The sequence below is a fragment of the Bos indicus x Bos taurus genome, chromosome 9 (assembly GCF_003369695.1).
Source record: "Bos indicus x Bos taurus breed Angus x Brahman F1 hybrid chromosome 9, Bos_hybrid_MaternalHap_v2.0, whole genome shotgun sequence".
In the NCBI taxonomy this organism is placed as follows: Eukaryota; Metazoa; Chordata; class Mammalia; order Artiodactyla; family Bovidae; genus Bos; species Bos indicus x Bos taurus.
In genome coordinates, this window is record NC_040084.1 from 85,744,127 (window position 1) to 85,759,043 (window position 14,917).

Sequence of the window (14,917 nt, forward strand, 5' to 3'; positions counted from 1 at the left end):
CCTCCTTGCTCCTTTCCTTCCTTCCTCCAGTTTTAAAGTGCTGCTGCATCTTCCAGGAGGGAAGGAGAAGCAGGGTAAAGGGAAGAAGGTAAAAGGTGTTAGGTGCTTAGAATGGGAAAACGGAGTCCAAAATAGCGGTGGCTAAAAGACAAAGAAAGGAAAAAGCCTGCGAAAATAGAACAAAGGAAGGTCTGAGGACCAGAATGAGAACCTCAGGTGAAGCAAGCAGCCCTCCTGACTAGCCCAATTTACATAGGACAGGCTCAAGGGGAGAAGAAAAAACATATAAAAAGAAGAGCCAAAATTGAGCCACGGGCTTCTGTTGGTGTCTTTTGGGTCAGCCCGCCCTCATGCCTCGAGGTTGTATTTTCCTTTGCTTGCCAAATTAAACTGAGCTGTAACACCAAGCTGTAACACTGGTCTGTCCGTCGCTTCAAATTTTTGCTGTGGCAGGACAGGACCGAGGAAATTACAAACTCCCCTGACTTCTCACAAAGGTAAAAAAGTGAAAGAAAGGCACATCATTTACAAAGCTTTTCTAGAGACCTGGTCCAACACCCTCCACTTTATCCCGCTCATTTCTTCCCACAGCAGCTGTTCTCTGAGCATCAGCTGTGAGCACAGTCCACTGTTCTTGGTGTTGTTTTTCCCATTGACAAATGCAGAAACTGAGGCACAGAGGGGTTGATAAGTTGCCCTTGTTTACACAACTAACAGGTGGCAGAGCCCAGATTGAATCCCACTTAAAAATTCATGCTGCTAACCTTGAAGATCTAAGTCTAAAGTACTTGTTGTTGTATTGCTTATGCAAATGGAGAGGTGAGAAGTAAATGAGTTCATTAGCATTCTGTAAATAACAGCAGTTAAAACTTCCACTTCAGATGTTCCCTCGGAAGTAGGAGCAAATTTTATTTTTATATATACTGGGTCCCTTAAATTTATCTATAGAGACAGCAAGGGCCAAAATAAATCTCAACACTTCACCTTCGCCAATATTTATAAGTTCTTTTCTCCTAAGTCTTTCACTAGAGTTGAAAATTCGCTGATTTAGTTTCCCTTTCTTTCATTACCTGTGACTACACTTCAACTATTTTATGGTGAAAAGTCTAAAAACATATAGCAGTGTGATGGAAGAGGAAGATAAATACCGTGGGAGCAGTGTTCTGTGGGCAGATAAAATGCACAGAATAGAGTTTATCAATGTTCTATGCGACCATTTGTTCCATTTAAACTTTGCGTCACTCTCCAAATTATTTTATCTGTTTCATCTGGCAAGCTGGTAACTCTTGAAGGTGTCAGCCTTCTTTCCAGCAGCCCCCACCCGCTTAAAAATCTCTGTCTTTCCCTCCTTTTGCCTCTTGACTCCAGGGAAGACACCCTTGGTCCCCCTTGTTCTGTCTCACCTCCTGCCTACTCACCTGATTGCCTGCTTTCCTGGTCTTGCAGCCTCTCCCTCTGCACCCCTCCTAACCCACCCTCTGCCTGCCTGGCCATCTCTTCCCTTGATCTACTCTTCAGGCCGGTTAAGTTCCTACAGTCTCCCAGATGGGCCACATTCTCCCATGGATGCTGAGCCTCACCCTGCTCCTCCTGATGGTGTGTCCTGTCTGTCACCCTCAGCATCCTCCCCAGCCCCCCTTATGTGTGCAAGCTTCATTCACCCTTAACGACTCAGTTCTGGTCCTGCCTCTTCTGGAGGTCCTCCCTAATCTGCAGAGTGGAGATAGAGCATCCTGCTGCTGGGCTCCGTCACCCCTGAGCACTCCTGCTGTGGGAGCAGTGGATAGCAGTTATGGGCTCGCCTCTGTGTGTGTGTGTGTGTGTGTTTGTGTGTGTGTGTGTGTGTGTGTGTGTAGTCACCTCCCGTGTGTGTGTGTGTGTGTGTGTGTGTGTGTATGTAGTCACCTCCCACACCGAGCCCAGGATCTTTTACATAAAAGACTTGAGATAAATGCGTGAGTGGGAGAGTAAGCACACACTCGTAAAAATGCTTACTTCCTTTCCACCCTGTGAGAATCTCGTCATCCTCCCATAATTCCATTTCTCTCCCCCACTTAGTGCTGAACTGTTCCTCCAAAGCTGAATTCCTCTCTTCCATCCCTGCTGAGATGTTCTTCCCAAGGTCCAATGCCCCCACCCCGCCCTTAGATGCTTGTTGCATTTGGCTCACATTTTCTCTTGGTCACATTGCCCTCTCCAGCCTTAGTGTGTGTGTGTCTGTGACACTGTGGTTTCCAGTTTGTCCCCCTCACTTTATGCCCACTCTTTGGCAGCTCCCTGTGTTCCTCCCACCCCTTACTCTGGCTATCCTGCTGGAGCTTTTATCCAGCCTGCAAGCTCTCCCAAGATACTTATACCAACCCGTGGCTTTGAACTATGGTCTCTGGGCACCTGTGTGGGATCTATACCATGCCCTCTGACCCTTCCCCCAAGCTGGTGACGTGCCTGTTTCAGCCTCTTGCCGGTTGTCTGCTCATTGCCATTCCAGTCACCCCAAGCTGCACATTCTTATGGTAGAACCGCTCCTCCTTTATCCTTCTTCCTTCTCTCTGTGAGTACTTGTTCTCTGACCGTATGGTCCCCCTTTTTCCCAGGGACTACTTTCTGGACTTTACAGAGCTTTACATTATTATTTCTGCATTTCATTCATGATTCTAAGACCTCTGCCAAATCTTGTTGCTTGCTACTTCTGTATCTTGACCCATCTCCCTCTTTTTCATCTTCACTACTCCAAGGGGGACCTTAACACTCTTCTGGTGAACTGGAAAAGAGTAATTCAGGAAATTACTCCCTGAAATATAATTAGGTCCCAGCACACCGAGAGTTTGCTGAGATCCCGCAGGGACACTTATAAATTAGAATCTCTTCAGGTTTTCACCTTGGTGATCAACACCCCCTAATAGAGACCCAGCCCATCTTTATTGCTTCATCTTCCCGTCTCCCAGCCACACGGCCCAGCTCCAGGCCTTGGAGCTTCTTTCCAATACCTCCTGAGTTGTCTGGTGTTCCAGACTGGAAAGCATTTCCTTCTTTTAAGTCCTGTTTTAAGGATCGCTTCTCCCTGAATGCTTTCTCAGTCCCCTTGCTGGCTGTATTCGTTCTACCACTTGGAATCCAGAAACATTTGCTGTCTCTTCATATACTGTCACATGTAGCATCATCATCATTGTTGTTAATAGCACTGTAATAACCTTCGGTTATTTCTGCGTATTGGACACTGGTGCTAGTTGCTTTTATTGTACTTTGATCATTTAATTTTTCATGAATCTTTCACTGAGGTATGTGCTACTTTTGAGGGGAATTACTTTGTCAAGGGTCCCAGAGCAAGAAACAAAAATCCCAATCCAGTCGAAGTACCATTATAGCCTTGGGGTTACCAATTCTCTGGGTTGAAATCCAGGCTCTTTCTTCTAGCTCTGCAACTCTTAGCTAGTTAATTAATCTTTTTATCTACAGATTTCATGACTATAAAGTGAGGATAATCAGTAAAGTACTTCCTTCAGTATGCTATAGAAAGTGAAAGTCACTCATTCGTGTCTGACTATTTGCAACCCCATGGACTGTACAGTCCCTGGAATTCTCCAGGCCAGAATACTGGAGCGGATAGCCTTTCCCTTCTCCAGGGGATCTTCCCAACCTAGGGATCAAACCCAGGTCTCCTGCATTGCAGGCAGATTCTTTGCCCAAGAATACTGGGGTGGGTAGCCTATCTCTTCTCCAGCAGATCTTCCCAACCCAGGAATCGAACTGTGGTCTCCTGCATCGCAGGTGGATTCTTTACTAGCTGAGCTACCAGGGAAGCTTTAGTAAGCTATTAAGAATCTAATAAGTGCCCAACAGTCTTGTCTGTTATCAGTGTCTGTTCTGTCTGACCCAAGTTCATGGCCTCACCCCTGGCTCCAGCCCCTTGTTCATGCTCAGTTGCTCAGTCATGTCCGATTCTTTGGAACCCTATGAACTGTAGCCCACCAGGCTCCTCTGTCCTTGGGATTTCCTAGGCAAGAATACTGGAGTGGGTTGCCATGTCCTCCTCCAGGGGATCTTCCCAACCCAGGGACTGAACCTGCTTCTCTTGCCTCTCTTGCATTGCAGACCGATTCTTTACCGCTGAGCCATCAGGAAAACCCCTAACCACTTGTGGACTTTTCTGCTCCCACCCAGCCTAGCATGATCATGGACTCCTTGAGGCCATGAACTCACTCTCTTCCTCTCTTTGGAGTTTCTGTAACATCCAGAACAGTGCTTTACATAGAACAGGCGCTCATTAAATAAGTGCATCAAATTCATTCACCCCCAGTACTTTGAAATAAAACTAAAAGTGGATTATTTCCAGGACTTTGATTACAGAAGACCTACTTTAGTCTCATCTGTTAGCTAGCATATTCCAGCATCTCCCTAAAATGTTAGCAGTGTAATATGAAGTAAGTGCTTTTTGTTTGTGAATATTAGCCATAAGAAGACACCTGTTAAAAGCATTTTAAAAAACATGTGGCAGAGAGAACAGTAGTTTCCACAAGTCCCCAGATCTCTTTGTAAAAGCTGTCCCTTCCCTCCCCACTCAATTCCATTTTGCAGTCTTGTTCAAGTCATCTCAGATTTTCCCTCCTCTGTTAAATAGAAATAACAGATCACATACCATCTCCAATAAAGGCATGATATGGAGAAATAAACAAAATATTATACTAATTTTAAAAATCCTTAAAACTTTTTAAACCTGCAATTTGGTTGGTAAAGTGTGTTTATTTTATTCTTAGTAACAGCTTTGAAATATAGTTCACATACCACACAACTCACCTGTTAAAAAGTGTAAAGTTCAGTGGGTTTTAGGGTGTATAGAGTTTTGCAGCCATCACTGCAATCAATTTTGGAGAATTTTGTCAATTCAAAAAGAAATCCTGTGTCTCTCAGCTGTCTCCACTGAATTCTCCCATCTTTCTCTCCCCTGAACAGCCACTAATCAGCTTTCTGTCTCTATAGATTTGCCTGTTACTGACATTTCATGGAAACAGGGTCATACACAGTTTAAGTGACTGGCTTATTTCACTGAGCATAATGTTTTCGAAGCTTTCCTACATTCATTCCTTTTTGTTGTCTGTATGTGCACATTCTGCTTATCCATTCATCAACTGATGGACATTTAGGGTTGTTTTGACTTTTCAGTTATTATGCATGATGCCGCTTTGAACATTTGTATTACAGGTTTTTGTGGGGTCATCTGTTTTCTTTTTTTAATCAGCTTAGTTGAAATGCCGTGCACAGACCATACTGGTCACCTTTTTAAAGTTTACAGGCCACAGGTGTTTACTATATACACAGGTATGTGTCACCATCACCTTGTTAATGTAGAACATTTCAGTTTCTCAGAAAGAAACCCCATGTCCTTCAGCAGTCACTGCTCTGTCTTCTGATGACCCCCAGTCCTCTAATCTACTTTACGTCTGTATAGAATTGCCTATTTGGGATATTTCGTATCAACAGAAGGAAAGCAGACGTTGGAAAGAAAATGTGTTTGCTAGGCTTATAGGAAAAATACTGTGAATCCAGTTCTCGACAACTTTGTGTCCAGCCTCCTTGAAATGTGTAAGAAATGTCAGAAAGTTTCTTTTCTCAGTGGAACCTCCTCCCTCTTGCTCAATTAGCTGGTTCCCAGGGACTGGGCTTGAGGAGGGGGCTCACGCATCATCTGTCTGTGGAATTCCCCTGAGGACAGGGCTGTGGTCCCTTGTGTGGTGAGCTCTGTTTTTCCCTGGTAAATGGGAGTGCTAGAAACCCGCCTGCAGGGTGATTGTTAAATCCTCCTTCAGAGGGAACAGAGGCTGTGAGAATTGCTGATGAGTTTGTTAAGAAATCCAGGTCAAGCCGTGATCCCTGGAGCTGAGACTAATGCATCCTGTTTCCACATCCTGTTTGTGGCAAGGCTGTGGAATGGGGAGGGGAATACCAGTTTTTTCCCGTGGGGAATGTGCATGTGTGAGGAGTGAGAAAACCTGTGGAGGCCCATCCTTCAGGATAGCTCACCAGTCGGTTCTGCCCAGTTCAGGGGGGTGCGTCTCACCGTGTCCCCGCTGTCCCCCCAGGAAAGGGTGGCAGGCACTTGTGGCCTGTGAGAACAGCACCCGGGGTGACTCGGGCTCCTAGTGTCTGGTCGTTGGAGCTCACCAGACAGGGAAGATTGGCAGACGGAAAGCTTAGGGTTCAGAAAACACTGGGTTGGCCAAAAAGTTCCTTCTGGTTTTCCATGAGATATAGTGGAAAAGCCCGAACACACTTTTTGGTCAACCCAATAAATAGGCTGCACCCAGAGCCAGGCATAGGCATATGTAGTCCATATTCTTTTGCTCTAATTAGTTGACTAGTAGCCAGCTGCCAGGCTTCCTTGGTGGCTCAGGGGTAAAGAATCCACCTACAGTGCCGGAGCCATGGGACATTGGTTCGATCCCTGGGTTGGGAAGATCCCCTGGGGGAGGGCATGGCAACCCACTCCAGTATTCTTGCCTGGAGAATCCCATGGACAGAGGAGCCTGGCAGGCTACAGTCCATGGAGTTGCAGAGTCGGACACGACTGAAGCAACTTTGCTCGCAAGCATGCAGCTATCTGCCAAGGCTGTGGGCCTAAGAGCAAGGGCACTGTCCAGGGCCTGGGCCCCAGTCCGTCTGTGACGGTCAGCCCTCCAGCTTCAGCTCCCAGGGACATGGTGGTGAGTTTGAGTCCGAGTCTCCGGGTTCCTTCTAGCCTGGGCCATTTCTCCCTTTCTGACCAAATGCAAAGCCTGCTCTGTACCCACCAACGTTGCGTGGACTCTGCTGTTGCTAATGTCAGCTTTGGTATTGGACAGGGTATGAATTTAAGCTCTGCTAGTTCTGGGAGTTAAATTCCCCAAGCCTCAGGTTCCAAATTGATAAAAAGTGCAGGATAAAAGCTCTTTCTGAGAGTGGTTGTGCGAAATAACCCAGTGCCATGCCCGCCCCAGGTACATGCTGTGTCTCCCCCCGCCCCCACCACCAGCCACACACACCCCCCTCTGCGTTAGGGCGGCGCTCTGCACACTGTGCCTGTGGTTCCCACTGTCCATCTCATTAGACGGTGTTGGACACGCAGCTCGTGGTGGCCACAGCCACCTACCCTGTGCCCTTCCTGCCTGAGCTGTCCTGTCCTTTCAGTGCCCCAGAGATGGGACGGCAGGGGAGAGGCTGGGAGACAGCCACCGCTTTCACAGAGCCTGTGTGCTCGCAACGTGCTGAAATATGTGTTTGTGCGGGTGGCTCTGTGTCGCACACATGTGTGCTCCATCGCGCAGCATATTTGAGGGGCTCAGCATTCCAGAACACAGGGGCTCAGAGCAAAAGCAGCTGTGTCAGAATTCTCCTCCTCAGCTGTTCCCCTCCGAAAACTCTATGGCCCTGAACTCCGTCTGGTGAGCGACCCTCCGGCTGACCGTGCCCAGCTTCAGGCCACTTGCCTGGGCTGCATCCAGCGACTGCCAGGAAGTATTTTCTGTGTGGAGGTGGACGCTGGTTATTGTCTGTCCTGAAGGAAAGGTGACCAGGACAGGGAGGAGGGTGGGGGAGGAGGGGGCTACCAGTAAATGAATAGCATTCCTATTCTGGCAGGTGGCTAAAGAACCCACCTGCCAATGCAGGAGGCATAAGAGACGTGGGTACGATCCCTGGGTTGGGAAGATCCCCTGGAGGAGGGAATGGCAACCCACTCCAGTATCCTTGCCTGAAGAATCCCCATGGGCAGAGGAGCCTGACAGACCACAGTCTATAGGGTGGCAAAGAGTTGCACACAACTGAAGTGACTTAGCCCGCATCCTGGCAGGAGTAGGGGAGGAAGCAAGCCTGCGACTTGTGTGTAAATCCTCTTAACAGAACTGTAATGTAATTGGTAGCTGGCAGTTAAGGAAACCAAGAAAGACTAGATGACATGGCATGGTCATGATGATGAACTTTGAGTGAGGCAGAAGTGGAATTCCAGCGTCAGGCCTTTTATCATAGACTCCACCACGGGGACCTCGTAACGGCGGACGCATGTGGGGAGGGCCAGCGATGGGCTAGGCGGCAAATGACCTTTAATTGAATAAACGCTTTTTACGTTTCTGCTGTCTGGACACATACGCTTGGCCCTGGGAAGAAGAACAGGCTAGGGAAGGTTGCTGTCCTCTGACAACCTGAAGGAGACACGACGCAGTGAGGTAATACCCTGTGGGTACAGTGCATAGGGCCTGGAGGAGGGACGGGCCGCCCCTGCAGGGCGGGGTGGGGCTGAGAGCCTCATAAATTCCACCATCAGTCAGGGAGAGAAGCAGACATTGTGATCACGTTGTTCTAGCATTTTGGACTTACTGTGTCTGCGGGGGCTGGTTCCACAGCACGGTAAGGCTGTCTGTCCCTCTGTGTCCAGTGATGTGGCCTGAAGTCAGCACGACTGGAGACAGAGGACAGATGGCCACCTCCGAGGATGGGCTGAAACCCAGTCATCCTCACCACCGCGCAGCCATCCTCCAGCGTCAGGAACCTGCAGGAGGAGCTGCTGGCATCCTTCCTTGGGAGGGAGACAAGCCACAGCCCAGGACCAGAGACCCTGGGCAGGAATGCGAGCCCTGCGGCCCATCTGCTACCCAGTGACCCAGGGGACACTCTGCCACATGCATCAGCCCCAGCTCAGGGCCTCCTGCCCTGCACTGACCCTGCGGCCCAAAGAGAAAACCGCCTGTGCTTCTGCTTCTGCTTTCTGCATCTCACGTGAAGCATCGCACTGACCCAGAACCGTGCGGTGAAGGGATTTTGAGGAAATGTGATCCAGCTGAGCTCAGCTGACAGACTACAAGTTCACCGCAGCTCCCTGAGTCTGGCTGGACCGTGCCCTCAACCTTGTCTAAAAGCTTTCTCCAAACAAAACCTCGCAGAAGGGTACCCCTTGAAGCCTACTGGCCGCTTGTTTTATCTTAGTGTATTCCGTATTCTTTTCTGAAAATCTCACTGGGATTACGGCTTTCTGCATTTTGGAGGATGGAAGGAGGAGATTCCATCCTCTCCTGGGTTAGCCTGGGGGAATCCAAGCACATCCCCACGTTAGAGCTAGCTGGGGAGTTTGCTGAAGACAGACCCTCAGGCCTTGCCCAGCTCCAGTGAATGGGATTCCCCAAATGCGGAACTGTGGAGGCTGTCACAAGTTTCCAGGGGTTCTCAGGCAGCCAGCTTGGGTTTATGAATCTCTGTCCAAACCGGCTTCTTGTCAGTTCGGTGGAAGCTCCGTGCCTCTGCTTCACGTCTCGGTCACCAGCGGATTCGGGGTCTGCCCAGAGGGTGCTGGTGGGGGTCGGCTGCGGTCGTGGGGTCTCTGGCGGCGCTGCCTGGAGCTTGTGCATCACTGGCAGGCCCTTGTGTGTCACTTCAGATAAAGCTGTGATTCAAAAGGAGGAAGGATGTGAAGCAATCCTAGGGCAGAGTCAGACCAGCCAGCGGAATGACAAAGTACGGGGGAAACGTCAGCAGCTGCCTAGGGGCTGCGCATGTGGAAGGTACAAGGATGTGACCAAGAGATGAGATTTACACATGAGACCTGAATGGTGACAAATGTTAACTAGACGTATTGTGGTGATGACTTCACAATGTGCACCGACCCTTTGTGACCCCATGGACTGTATATAGCCTGCCAGGCTCCTCTGTCCATGGAATTCTCCAGGCATGAGTACTGGAGTGGGTGGCCATTCCCTTTTCCAAGGGAATGGATCTTCCTGACTCATATATACAGATATCATATCACTGTGTTGTGTATCTGAAACCAATATAAGGTTATATGTCAGTTATGCCTCAGTTAACACAAGTGAGATCTGGAAAGACAGGAGAGCTTATAAGAGTTCCCATTTTCATAGTATTTATAACAAGCCAAAGTTTCTCATCAGCTTTGCTTTTCTGGTGGCTCAGATGGTAAAGAATCTGCCTGTAATGCGGGAGACCCGGGCTTGATCTCTGGGTGGGGAAGATCCCCTGGAGAAGGGAATGGCAACCCACTCCAGTATTCTTGCCTGGAGAATCCCATGGACAGAGGAGCCTGGCGAGCTACGATCCAGGGGATTACAGAGTCGGACATGGTTGAGTGGCTCACACACACACACACACACACACACACCTGAAGGAATTAAAAGTGAAAACAACATCAAAAAGGCTATGGTGGCAGCCACTGTGGAGAGGACCCGGTCCTTTGTGCTGCCCGCCAGGAGAAGTAGGGCAGGCGGGCAGCGCCCACAGCCCTGTCTGGGGGGTGGCTGGTCCCTGTGTCTCCAGCCACATGATCAGGAGGCCAGAAAGGGCCCTGCATGCCCGCAGCTCCTCCAGCTTTAGCCTTCAGAGGCAGCTTCACTGACACGCCTCAGAGCAGCCAACAGAAGAAAGGCTGACAGCCCCGGCCCCCACGTCCCTCCCCAGATCCTGACGTCCCAGCGGCAAATGTGGCCAGCGTGGTTTGAGTGAGGGTGAATGGAAGCTGCTATTTGTTTGCACTGAGAAAGTTCTGACCGCTTCCGGAGCCATCGCCATGGAAACAGACCGAGGAGATCATTCAAAGGAGCCTCTTTCCACTTCCTTTCCTCCCATACTCCCTCTCCCCATCCTGAGGCCCTGGCTGGTAGGGGCCAGCTCTATGCAGCCTGGCTTTCCCCACTGGTCCATGCCAATTTGATAAGAATATCAAAGGCCGGTTTTCCTTACCGTGCCAGCCTCTGCTGGGATGAATTGCCCCGTGTGCACCCCGTACCAGGCAGAGTGGCAATCCATTTCCACACCTGCTCCTGAGTGAGGGCCTGCGTCATGCATAGTGATAACCAAATGTCCTTCCTCAGGAGCAGGCAGATGCATGCCTGTTAATCCAGCCAGCCTCGAATCTCAACCACATTTCCTTGCAGAAAAGCCTTTCTTGGACCACATACTTATTACACATATGCAGTAAATTTTAAAGGGGGAAATAACCAAAAGGAAGGAATAATTGTGTCCAATTTACAGAATAAATAGCAGCCATTAAAAATGTAAACAAAGCTATGTATAGTTCTTTTCCTTATTTTATTAAAAAAATTAGCTTTTGTGGTGAAAATAATGTGCTACAATCCTGTTTTATTTTGGTTTTGACAATAATTTAGTAATTCTGAAGGTATACTGAAAGACTTAAATAAATTAATTCTGAAAGACTTAAATAAAATATAAAATATGTCACATTGAGGCCATAAAAGGAAGGCATTCGTTTTTACTGGTTATACCAAAATGAGAGTGAAGACGAAATCCAAGATCTTTTTAAAAATTTATCTTTTTATTTATTTTTAAGATTATTTGTTATTTGTTTTGGCTATGTTGGGTCTTTGCTGCAGTGCACAGGCTTATTGTGGTATATGAGATCTTAGTTCCCTGACCAGGGATCAAACCTGGGCCCTGTCCATTAGGAGTGCGGAGTCTTATCCTCTGGACCATGAGGGAAGCCCCCCTTTTCCTTTTGAACACCTTAATGTGTATGCCTGTTGAAGAAACACCAAGAATCAGAGCTTGACCTGGGACTGCAGACACTCTTGTGGCCAAGCCACTAACTTAAATTGCATCTTGAGTGCCAGTAATGAGAGAAAATGCACACCGTTTTAGCTTTGGGCTCACAGTATTATGCATCTGGTTTCTAGTGGAAAGGACATTGGATTTGATGTCAGAAGAGCTGAGGTTAAGCCCCAGCTCTGTGACTTATTAATACAATTGGACAAGTCACTTCCATGAGTGCGCCAGGCCTCAGTCTCTCCATCTATATAGTGGGGCTAGTTCTTTTCAGGGTCTATATGAGCCAGAAATCCAATGAAATGTATATGAATGTGCTTGGTAAACCCACGTCAATGTTTTTAGAAGTTTTTCATTTTTACTTCTTAACAACCAAGTCTGCAGTGTTGAGGCCAACAGGGGTATATTTTTATGTGTGTGTGTGTGTGTGTGTGTGTGTGTGTGTGTGTGTGTATACACTTTTCCCCCATATGGCAAGTAATCTGGAGGTAGGTATTCTGAAGAATTATTTTCTCTACTCCTCTATCCTTAGTATGTGACTTTCTTCCTTACAGTAAAATGACAGCTGCTTGGGCATTCTGCCCATGTTTCAGGTAGGAACAAGGGGGAGGGCAAAGGGCAAAAGACATGTGAAAACTGAGTCATTTGTTTTCACTGTGAAAACACTAGCTTTCCCAGAAACACCAGGATGTAAAATTCCAGTTATGTCTTCTAGGGCAGTGCCGACACCCGGCCTCCACGTGCTCCCAGGGAGTGTGGGTAGCCGCGTAATTTAACGGGGCACAGTCCCGTGGTCACTGGCTTCTTGGTAGTGCTGCTTATCACGTGCAAGCGTGTTCTCAATACTGGGCAAGCCACAGTTCACTGAAACCTCTAGAAAGCCCGTATGTTCCGTAATATTAGTGTGTCTGTTTTGCATGCTTTGAAACTTGGATTTAGTGGGACTAAGTGGCTGGTCCAGGGTTGCTAGTTAGTGAATGCTAGAGCTGTCCAAGAAGGCAATGGCACCCCACTCCAGTACTCTTGCCTGGAAAATCCCATGGACAGAGGAGCCTGGTGGGCTGCAGTCCATGGGGTCATGGAGAGTCGGACACAACTGAGCGACTTCACTTTCACTTTTCACTTTCATGCATTGGAGAAAGAAATGGCAACCCACTCCAGTGTTCTTGCCTGGAGAATCCCAGGGACTGGCGGGGGCCTGTTGGGCTGCCATCTATGCGGTCGCACAGAGTTGGACACGACTGAAGCGACTTAGCAGCAGCAGAGCTGTCCAAGGCGGTCGGACTCCAGAACCTGCCTTGTGAGCCATTGTGCTGGGTGGCTTCCTGGGTTGTGGTCTCAGGGGAGACATTAGAGATAATGTCATTCACAACTAGAGACCAGCGAACTGCCCAATTCATCTCCATGTTGACATCTTGTTTGATCATTAGTGTATTTTTTTTTTTTCATTCTAAGAAAAACATGGATTGCTTTTGTAAAGTGCAGTTGAGAAGTGGAAGAGAAGCCATTATGTTCATTTTAACTATGTGAGGGCAGTTAATGTTTAAAACAAAAATCACTTGCTTTGCAGCAGGAAAGACCATGTTTAAATACCTAGAACTTCCACATACCTAATAAAATTAGCAGTGGATTGAGGGATAATAGAAATGATTGTCATTAGATGTCAATTTCCGCACCTGGATTAGCTGTGTCTTCCTCTTGAAATTTTTCTGAGTAAGATGCTCCTCTGCGATATCTTGTGTGGAAGGAAAAGCTCACCTAAAGTGATTCTGGTGGCAGTTTAAAAACCAAAGATAACATCAAGAAGGAAAAGTTGAAAGAGCCCAAACCTATAGCTGAAAATTTCAAACTTTTCAAAATATTCTTCTAGCACTTTCCAAGAGTAGGAATTTGATTTATTTGGTAAGAGACCCTTTTCAAATTGAAATTAAAGATTGGGTGATATTCTTGCTTTGAGACAATATCCACACTTAATAAACCTGGAAACCCTGCCATTTCTTTTAAGGAGTTAATATTACATGATTGATGGGTCCAAAGTGTTTCCCATGATTTGGTATGCATCCATACTGAAATCTACTCAAAATAAACATAGAATTGTTTTCCTATGTGCTGTGCTGAACACAGTGAACTAACTTTGTACAGTTCTTATTGCCTAAGGAATACAGTAGAATGTAAGCAAATGTTAATTACATTATGCTGAAAAAAAGGATAAATTGTGTTGTTCACAATTTATTGTTCACAATAAGTTGTGTGGGTTTTTAAAATTTTCAGGGGGAAAATATGAAAAAAAATTTAAAAACTTTATTGGAGGGACTTCTCTGGTGCTCCAGTGGCTAAGACTATGCTCCCAAAGCAGGGGGCCCAGGTTTGACCCCTGGTCAGGGAACTAGATCCCACATGCCCCAGTGACCATCAAAGATCCCGCATGCTGCAACTAAGACCCGGCACAGCCAAATGAAGAAATATTATTAAAAAAAAAACTTTATTGGAGTATAGTTGAGTTACAGTGTTGTGTTAGATGGTTTTTTCTTTTAATTCTAGGAAAAACATGAATTGCTTGTATAAAATGAGATTGAAAGCGGAAGAGGAATCATTGCATCCATTCAAATTATTTGAGGGAAGTTATTATGTAAGAAAGGGAAGTTAATGTAAGATAGTGAAGGACAGGGAGGCCTGGTGTGCTGCAGTTCACGATGTCGCAAAGAGGTGGACATGACTGAGCCGCTGAACAACAGCACCAGTGTAAGAAAAATGAAAAAAGAGGAACTTTGGTGATTCAGAAACTGCTGGAGTCTAGAGTAGGGGCTGAGCAGTGGCTGGGCTTGGTGGGATGAGGATGGGTCATAGTTCGCAAAGACCAAGTGAATCCATGTGATTGGGGTGGCTCCAGGGGGTGGTCATATGTACTGAGAAAAGCCCTTTACTTGCATTATCGCCTGTCATTCCCCTAACAACCCACTAAAGTAGGTACAGTTTTGCATTACGCTGCTTTACTTTGTGGGAAGAAGGAATACTCGGCCTAGGTTTGTGGCAGCGCTATCACGGGCGTCCCTGACTTCTGAGCCTGTGAGCTCCGAGCCTGTGCAGTGTCGGCCATGGCCTTGGACTTGGTTCTTCATACTCCTGCCTTGATCACTTAGGAAGGTGACCTTTCAGCAAAAAAGCCAGAAAGTACAGGCCAGGAATAGACTGTGACATGAAAGAGAAGCCCGTATGGAGAGTGTTCAGCAGGATGACATGTCACTGGCGTTGTCACTGATCCTGAGTCTTCAGGGAGTTCTAACAGGATGCCAGCTGGTTGGCTGGAGAGTTACCTTCCATCCCATCCTGTGGGTTTGCAAGCTAATTTCCATCATGTGTATGAAATACAGCAGTGATTGGCTGG

At 47.3% G+C, this 14,917-nt stretch overlaps 1 protein-coding gene across 3 annotated transcripts in view; it reads left to right on the forward strand.

Annotated features, from left to right (window-relative positions):
- SASH1 (SAM and SH3 domain containing 1) overlaps positions 1–14,917 on the forward strand; it is a 259,539-nt gene that overhangs the window by 162,717 nt on the left and 81,905 nt on the right. The gene's annotated exons all lie outside the window — the stretch shown is intronic.